Source organism: Adiantum capillus-veneris, chromosome 15 (genome assembly GCF_014529385.1).
Source record: "Adiantum capillus-veneris isolate H3 chromosome 15, ASM1452938v2, whole genome shotgun sequence".
Classification (NCBI taxonomy): Eukaryota; Viridiplantae; Streptophyta; class Polypodiopsida; order Polypodiales; family Pteridaceae; genus Adiantum; species Adiantum capillus-veneris.
The window spans coordinates 139,324,608-139,334,392 of NC_140945.1; the positions used below are offsets into that span (position 1 = coordinate 139,324,608).

The 9,785-nt window shown below is 41.0% G+C and overlaps 1 pseudogene; it reads left to right on the top strand.

Moving 5' to 3' along the window:
• Nucleotides 1–5,652: 5,652 nt before the first annotated feature.
• LOC147441574 (uncharacterized) lies at nt 5,653–6,261 on the top strand (annotated as a pseudogene).
• Nucleotides 6,262–9,785: the final 3,524 nt, after the last annotated feature.

Here is a 9,785-nt window from a genome sequence, read left to right on the forward strand (position 1 = left end):
ATTAAAAGTTTCTAAATAAAGATCTCGTGGGAACAACCAAATGAATTTCCCTGAACGAGGGTATGCAACAAATTGCATGTTGCTTGTTGTTTGATGATGTCTGATAGACTGTTGTCTTCCTGATTTTGTAGTAGTTAAGTACTACCTCGGGAAGGGATTTTCATGAAATGGTTCGGTGGGTGGGCGGATCTGGAGGGTCAGATGGCCGGATGTTGATTTAAAAATTTTATGTTAAACACTAGGACTACGTGGGATAAAAATAGGTAATCGGGGACGAGCAAGACCAGGTAGGATTGCAAGATCCCTCTTCTTAGGGGAAAGTGACAACTGCCGTGCTTGCTTGTCAGGAAAAAAGGGTTATCACCATGAACCAAGGAACAACAAGAAAGCAAGAGCAGATCCTCAAGTTAAAGATCAAGAGAATCAAGACTAAGGACCACGATTTTGGGTGCAAAAAGCTGTCAAGGACAGATTGATTATGAGAAGCGGAAAGAATCATTGAAGTAAGGTATGTACCCCCTTGGGTTGGCATTCGAGATAGACCGGAGTCCTGTCTGAGTGTCGGTCCCAAGTGGGAGGGATACCTGCAGATAGATCTATGTCATTCCCTGGAACGGCCTGGAGGACGAGGGAGGTGAGTAGGGTCTAGTCTGGGTATGGCTCTCACACAAGTACTTATATATCTAGCATTTTACCAAATACAAAAGCCGACTCTTATCTGGGATACATAAAAACTATAATCAAAACCCTAGGCTCACTCTCATATGGATTGGCATTAACAAAAAAACCTGAAAAAATCCTTCTTTTCTTCCCCCTATGGGCACCCTCCCATTATACTAAGCCCGAAGAAAGTGACATTCATGCCTCTTACATGTGGACAACTAGCCACTCAAAATGGCGGGGTTTCTTGCTTGTTTCCCTCTTGGATACCCTTGGAAACTCCCATCATGTGAGGTTATCCTTATAGAGGATGCATTGTGGAGATAACCTAATAATTGTAAAAAACCTGGGGAAATAATTTTTCTCGCTTAACGAGGTCAGCTTCATGGCCTGACTATTGGCTTCTGTCTCTTTCCCCTACCGTGTTATTGGCTCATAGGCAGCTCTGTGCATCGTGACCTTAAGATGCATGCGCCTAGCCCCCTCGGAGGCAGCTGCATTTGCAACCCTGATGAGAATGGCACCCTGCCAAATCGAGCATAGCATGATGGGAGATACTACTCGCAATATTCCATGATTGTTCAAACTCGAGCTGCTTCTATTTAAATAGGTGAGGGTGTTTTTTGCCTCTCACTTAGCCTTGAGTATGTCTGTTAGTGTGTGGTTTTGACAGAGAGGGTTGTGCGCATTGCTGCTTGCTATGGTGATATGGAGCTCACGGTGCAACCCACCCAAGTTTGTACCTGGCTTAAATTCATTCTTGTACTAAAATAATTTGATCTGTCTAAGGACCTCTATTGAAAGGGTTTTTTTGTTGTGATGTAAGCATCTCTGCTTTTGTTGAACTTCGATAAGACACACAGAAGGTTGATTTGTCACAACTGCCTGACGGTTTTGTAAAGTGGGCTTGATAAGGTTTAGCAAGCAAGCATATTTCATACCATTCAAAAAGACTATTATAGCACATCATATGGAAACCCTCTTTATCTCACAGGTCGTTAAGTACCATGGCTTACCAACATCTATAGTATCCGATAGAGAGACTAGGAATTTTTTGAAGTGTCTTTTTGAGAATTTGGGTATTAAGTTGAATTTCTCCTTGACTTGTCACCCACAAACGGATGGCCAAAGTGAGATCATCATTGATCTTCTTAAAGCCTATGTTACGGAAATAGATCAAAGACATCAATGGAAAAAGTATTTACCCTCGGTCCTGTATGCATATATTAACACTGTCCATACTTCTATAGGAAACGCACCCTTCAAAGTAATTGAAGGAAGAACCCAACTCCCATTTCTAGTCAATACACTTCAAAGTAATTGAAGGAAGACCCAATCTCTCATTGATAGTCATTACACTTTGAACATATTTGTTGTTGATGAGTATAGCAAAGATCTTAAAGAATCTTTTCAAAAGATCGAAGAAGCTATACCTATCACACAACATAAGCAAAAGGCTGCTATTAATAAGCATAGACAAGACTTGACCTTCAAAGAAAATGCTCAAGTTTCCAAAAGCACTCCTAAGTCACACTACACAGGCAAGGGAACACAAGGATACCCAACAGGTCAATAGAAAAATTATGCTAAGCTAGCAAAAAGATATTATGATCCATTTCAAATTATCAAGCCTATCAATGAGACAGCTTACTAGTTAAGGTTACCAAGTACTGACTCATTCATAATACCCTTCATGTGAGCCTCTTGAAACCTTATAAGGGCAAGCCACCAAAGGACCAGTGATTGAAGAACCACTTGAGTTTGAGGGTCAAGAAGAGATTTTCTAGACAGAAAGTATCTTACAACATGAAGACAAGGTTTTAAGAAGTGGTAAGACTATCCAACGGTATGTTGTCAAATTTAAGAATTATCCTTTTGAAGATGCAAGGTGGATGTAAGACATCCAGCTAAAGAATAATGTAAACCTTATAAATACTTACAATGACTTCTGTCAAAGGTAAGAATCAGGTATGAACATAGTATATTATATGAAGAATTTTGTCTTGTTCTGGCTCTAAGATTTCTTTTAAATGTTCATAATTTTGAAGTGTATACATACCATGAATCAAGCTTTCGGCATCTAAGCCTCTCAAGCATCTAATAGCCCTTGCCAATCTATTATGAGAGATGATTAGGGAAAGTAAAGACATGCTTGCGATAGCTAATCCTTCCAAGCACATTAGTCATCTGTGGAAGAATGTCAATGGGTAAAAAGGAATCCTCTATCCAAAGCAACAGGTTGTAACTATGACTTTATATTTCCATCCCATAGTCGAGGACGACTATGATTTCAAGGGAGAGGGAATGTGATGAATACTGTATTCTAACCTTCTAAAAGTATTTTCCAACGTAAATTGGCCACTGAAGTCCATGGAAAATAAAAGGAGAATAAATGAAATTGATTAAGTGCTAATGGATCAATAGGTCAAGGCTTGGGACCAAAAGGGGAAAGTCCATAAAGAGCAAGCGTAGTCATTGATTAATCATCTTAGTCATAGGTACACGTCAAGGAAGGATAAATGTATTCCAGATAGCTTTGATCAAAGGTACATGACAAAGTAGATGATCAAGAGCAATTATAAAATAGAAAATGATTGTACTGAGCTCAAGTTATTAGAATAATTCTTTAGACTCTAAGTATGAAGATTAGGAAGCCTTAGGGTGAAATTCTAACTTTTCCAAATTTAGCAGGTTCTGGGAGCAATTTGGCGTTACCTACAAAGCACTGTGCTAAGGTTTTTCACAAGAGATGAAAGTTTTAAAGCCCAAACAGTAAGTTTTATTTTTGCCAAAGTATATTATAATTTAGCAGATAGGCTGTAGCTTCGGGTCAGCTCCATAAGCCTTCAAGGTTTGTGCAAAGGTCTTGCACCCGAGCTAATCAATTCAAAGGTAAGCTCATGGTTTTGATTTAATGAAAGGGAAAAGCTAAAGACGGATGTTAGGTCATCCCTTCCTCATTTAATAAGTTGACTCTGGTCTTTGTTTACTAAGGTTGACTAGGCCACATGTCCAAGGTAGAAAATGCTTGCTTTGTGTGAACTTTAACAAGTCGGTGTGAGTGTGTGTGGTGTCTCCATTTGCCAAGATGAGTCCCAAGAGGGGGGGGGGGTTATTCTTGCATGCAAGACAAGACTCAGACAAGTGTTGGGCATGCTTGAGTTGCATTAGGAGGTGTTCTCACCTCATTGGTCAAGTGTGAAGCATTCTAGTATAGTTGCACACTAGCATATCTAGATAAGAGTGGGCACGTTGCATTTTTGAAGCTCTTTCTCCTCTCACACACTCTCTAAAGTGTCCAAGTTGGAAAAACGTGCTCTCTCTCTCTCTCTCTCTCTCTCTCTCTCTCTCTCTCTCTCTCAATAGAGCTCTAGCGATGGACTCTATGCTCAAGCTCTTGGCTATGGATGCAAATCCAAGCCAATGAGAGTTTCTTCTTCTCCATCTCTACTACGCTATTACTAAGCTATACTAAGACCTTGCCCATGAGAAAGTGTACATGGAATATTGATTCTCTTGCTTGAAAAATACTTCTCTCCACCTTCATCTTCCTCTTTCCCTACAGTTCCCATCTCTCCACTGGGGTCTCTAGGGTTTGGGAAGGAAGGTTATATCATAGAATCTTGAAGGCACCATCTTCTTGAGTCAAGCAAGGTTTCTCAAAAGCACAAACATGTATAATAAAAGTCCTTTCGGAAGGGGGGGAGCGGCTCCAACTAAATTCGGTCCTCGTCGAGTTGTCAATCTTAATTGATTATTCTCTTTGAATTATGTGCATGGTTTAAGATTTTGTGGGGGGGTCACTCTATGTAAAAGCGATACATCACCTGCATTCAAGAACTATTTATAAAACCCCTTAGCCATGAATTTTCCACTAATAAAAGGGGCCCTTTTCCTATTCAATCTGTCAACATCACTTTTCAACACCCCTCTATATGTGAACATATGAGAAAATATTGAGTAAAATAATCCCAACTATTGAACCCAGGTGATAGGTAGCTTCTTATTGCAATGACCCCCATGAGTCTCCTTTCATAGTGAAATTTCACTAAATCTGAAAGTAAGTGCTAGATTCTCTGACATTGGGAGAAACCTCCAGATGCTATAACTTCAACACCTGTGACTTATGCCATTTGTTGCAGCTATGGCTACACAAGGGAGCACCTAGGCTTGACAAACACTTTTTGTTTCTGCATAGTGTGCTCTTTGGTCAAACCCCCTCCAAGGGTTATTGCCCACAACAATATGGGCGTCAACACCCCCCAAAGCTGGAATTCCTTGAGGAGATTGCTTTCAAGTGTCTTGTGAAGAGTAGGTAAGTAGACTCTTAATTCTTTGCAGTTGTTCAATTTTTGCAAAGTTGCAGATGAGAAACCTCGACCTTTGCAGGAACCATTGTCATCTGGAAACCAAGTCTAGCAAGGCAGAGGCCACCATGCAAAGCAAAGACAAAGGCTCTCTCATTCAAGGTCATGGAGGGCATGCAAAATCTCATGCAAAGCCAAGCAAGGGCTCTCTCAAGCAAGGCATGTTTTTAAAACGATGCAAGCCACCATGTATGCATTCATGGCATACCTTCGATGGAAAGGCCATGCATGGCTCATGAAAAGTTGTGAAGCTCAAGGAGCAAGGCTCCATATATGGTTTGTGTGCAGCAAGGTAAGAAGGCGGGTACTACTTTGACCTTGGAGCAAAGCGTGCTTTGATGTGTATAGCAAGGTAAGTTTAGGCAAGCCATACGTGACAAGCCAAGCAAGACAGGGAGGTAAAGCAGCACGACAAATCTCAAGCAAGTTTTGTCTCTACCAAGCAACTACTGCAAGAAAATCTAGCCAATTTCTCAAGGAGCAAGGCTCGATGTCTCCAAATGTTTTTAACTATGCTTTAATAAATTGAAGTGATGTTCCCTTATGTAAGAAGAGGATCCTGGTCATTGTTGACAATACTGAGTCATGTACGTATATCAAATGTGGTGTAGTTCTTAAGCCACAAAATGTCTTGCAATGCATTGACACGGTAGGGCTGTGCTTAACGTTAGACCGCGCACAACGACAGCTGCTTAGTACGGGGCAGGCGGATGATGATCAGCATCAGCAGAAGGTAATTATTTATATCAGCAATTGCAAACCCCAGCCTGCTCAATATGATCAATCCAAAATGCTGAGGCGGGAGAGATCGAAGGAGGGGCCCCGTGCATCCAGCTCCATCCCCAATATTAATCTGGCCGCTACAGGCCCGGACTCAGGGAAGAAATCGAAGCTGCCGCAGGACAAAATTCAGCAGCATGTAATTAAGCGCCCCCCATTATGCAAGCATCCCCTGTCTCCGCTCTCTCGACAAGAGCTTTTGCAACAGAAGTGACGTGAGGTGCGTGAAGCTATAGATGCCGTCCAGCAGACTGTCTTCTTTGACGACGTGTACAGCACGATGCAGGATTTCTGGGATCTTATCAAGATTTGTCAAGCGAGCACAACCAGTGATCATGTGTTGTCAGCCGGATCATCACTCTTGGGCTCCACTAGATCATCATGTGTTATATCAAGCTCATGTGCAATGTCGAAGGCCTATCTGGCGCATCACCCATTCTTCACTTCTGCCTAGCTGGACGTGTACAATAAATAATTAAGTGGCAGAAGGTCATACATGCAGAGATCAATGATATTGAAGGAAGGTGACATCATCGTCGATTTCTGAGCCCGAAACTTTTGCACCCCGGCCACTACAGTATTTGTGGCTTTTACAGAATTGCAACATACTCGTTCGTATTATATATAGTCAAGAATCCCAGGACATTTGTGGCTGCTCCATTTTTCTGAGCTGGCATCTGCCTCCCTTAATTATGCAGTGGTGGGCCAAGGGAGAGGCAAGTATTCGAGAAGCAATTAGCAGAGGACTATTCATGAGGGGCCACTACGTCTGCGCGGACTACATTATCTGAGGGGGCAGAACATCATGACATCAGATCGAGCGAAAGCAACAATTTTTTACAAAGACAGGTTTGCAACTAGTGCTGCTCATTTGTTAATCAAGACTTTTCGCAGCCAAACTTTATACAATTGTTGTTCATAATCAAAGCAAGTACATGCATGTCCTGCAAAGCAATTACCAAAGGATCCATGCACTACGTCTGCCAATTAGCACTGCCCATGAAAAAGCAGGAACTCTAACTATATGCAAGCAGGGGGTCCATATATCAACCAGTACTGAAGATATAATTGCTGCTCAATTGTACTGGACTAGCAACGGTAATTCTGAGAGCGGGGTGGTAGTACACATCTCCCCATGAAAAAGCAGGAAGTCTAATATGCAAGCAGGGAGTCCATATATCAACCAGTACTGAAGATATAATCGCTGCTCAATTGTACTGCTCATCAGATCGTTCAAATTCATGACGTAGAGACTGATTTTGAGAGTATAGGCTGCTGCTCCATTATTTGTCTAATTAGCTGGCAGCATCTGTCACCATAAATTGTATATCACGCCTCTGATGATCGACTGAGCATTGCATGAATTAATGGAATCCTTGCTGCTTCCCGTGGATGTAGGCCCGTTGCCCAACCACGTATATGTGTGTCTCGCTCGACTCTTCCTTGTGCATAATCCTCTTTCTCTTTCAGCTTGCCGTGTACGTGTCTCTTTAATGTTGGTGTATGCACAGGCAGCCCAATGTATAGTCCTAGCACTGTGAAGAGATATGTGTGGGGTGGGGTGCCTAATAAACACGAATTAGAGTTGCCCAAATACATGGAAATTAATTAAGTCCGCTCGGCCAGCTGATCATTCAGCTTTGTTTTGAGTGCATTCTAGGAATATATATATATATATATATATATATATATATATATATATATATATATATATATATATGTATGTATGTATGTATGTATATATGCACCACCCATGCAAATTCCCCATATACACACAAATTGATCCATCCAAGCCAAGAGTCTCTTATCATGTGGAAATTTTGCTGATTGAACTCAATTTCTCATTTACACTATTTTCTTGCACAATCCAAGCATACTTTTCACCTTTGCCTCGAAAACTCTCAACCCTTTTTGACCCAAGTTGAGACGACGCTCTTTTCTTGAACACCGTTCCCCGCTCGTCCAATCAGCTAGATCGTAAACTAAGGAGTGGGTAAAGTCTAGCTTTGAAGCATTTCACATTAATTAGACACCCATTTTTAGGAGAGATTGTGCCATCGGGGCCAACACTCTTCTATTGATCTAGATCCACCTCTTGTCTTATCTAGACAAAGTTCAAAAGATGATATGTGTGTGTGTGTGTGTGTGTGTGTGTGTGTGTGTGTGTGTGTGTGTGTGTGTGTGTGTGTGTGTGTGTGTGTGTGTGTGTGTGTGTGTGTGTGTGTGTGTGAGAGAGAGAGAGAGAGAGAGAGAGGAATGTATTTTTGAAAGGTGGACCCCTCGGGGTCTCTTTGTTTGCCCTCGATGGGTCATGTTGTTGTCAAAGTTGACGAAGCATAGAGTTAGGGAGAGAATGCATGAGAGAGAGAGAGAGAGAGAGAGAGAGAGAGAGAGAGTTGCTCTTAACTAGCCAACATAGCAATGAATAGGTAAATGAGTTTCCCTAGTAGGACAACACGCCCAAAAACTATGAACACATCACATGCAAGATCTTATCGAGGATCTTACAAGATCATGAACTTTGGAACATACCCATTCCATAATCCGGCCAAAAACAATGGATCATGCAATCGCCCTCGATTATGCATGCAAAAATAGCCAAATGACAAAAACTTTTTTCAATAAACACTGACTCCATGTACTCCGGCACTAGACTCCAGAAATCTAGACCTTTTATGAAGACATTAGTCGCATTGATCAAATCGCACACCAGTTGGTACAAGCATGGATACTACAAGTTAGACAATCAATAGCAAGATACAAATCAAAACTACAGAAAGAACTGAACTTGAATAGAGAGAGAGAGAGAGAGAGAGAGAGAGAGAGAGAGAGAGAGAGAGAGCAAAGAGAAGAGCTAACATAAGTTACAACACGGCGGAGTTCCGGGTCAAGATGCACTAGCCCCAAAGATTGGTGCCCCTTTCGGTATTTCTTTATTGTAATCACCCAAGATTACACATGCAAAAAAGCAAAAGGACAAAAAAATTCTTCAATAGACACCAGCTCTATGTACTAAAGCACTAGACTCCAAATATCTAGCACTTTCATGAAGACATCAGTCGCACTGATCAAATCATGATCATTGTAACCAGCTTGGAAATCACATCTAGAAAGTGTTGATCTTTTCATGGAGGTCTTGATCTATTTTATCTTGTTACTATGAGATTCATATACTTTCTTTTCACGTTTCAAGCAAACCATCCCTACAAGACAGTACATTCACAAAGCGTGCAGTTCACAAATTCTCTCTTGTCCAGTCCACATTGGATTAAACATGTTGATTCATCAATACCCCATGTGCGCTTCATAAATGGATTAGATCCTCAGTAGAAGAAGAATTGTCTAAGCTCTAATAACACAATTACAAGCTTGGACACTCCAAGCAAGAAAATCAATAGCAAATATCTATATATATATATATGAGAGAGAGAGAGGAGAGTCAACATGGCACTAGAACCAAAGGCTGGGGCCACTTCTTCTTGATGCTCTTTGTTACCCATCCGATGTGACGTATCAAAAGTACTCGTTCTTGGTGGCCTTACATATATTTGGTTCCCAGTGCTCCTTTGAATGATGCATGAGAAACATATGTACTTTGGTGTCTCAAGCAAGAAAACTCTCTCACTTATAAATCCAATACTTCATGTAGAATTATATTTTCTTCAAATAAGGATAATTTAGCAACTTTGGTTGAGCAATTTTGCATTAGTTCAGTCGGTGTTTTTACATCAAATTAGCATAGCATTTTGCACCAAATTAGCCCATTTCTTTTACACCAAATCAAGCGCAACAGAAGGGTTTAAAGATTTTAACTTGGATCTAGTACTTCATAGGTTACTTTACTTCACTTTAGAGGGAAATTAAATAAACACAATGAAAGAGAGAGATAGAGAGAGAGAGAGAGAGAGAGAGAGAGAGAATTATTTGAAGGAGTCAAGTATCATGAAAATTAGCTTCTACCTTTATGAAAGTATTTTC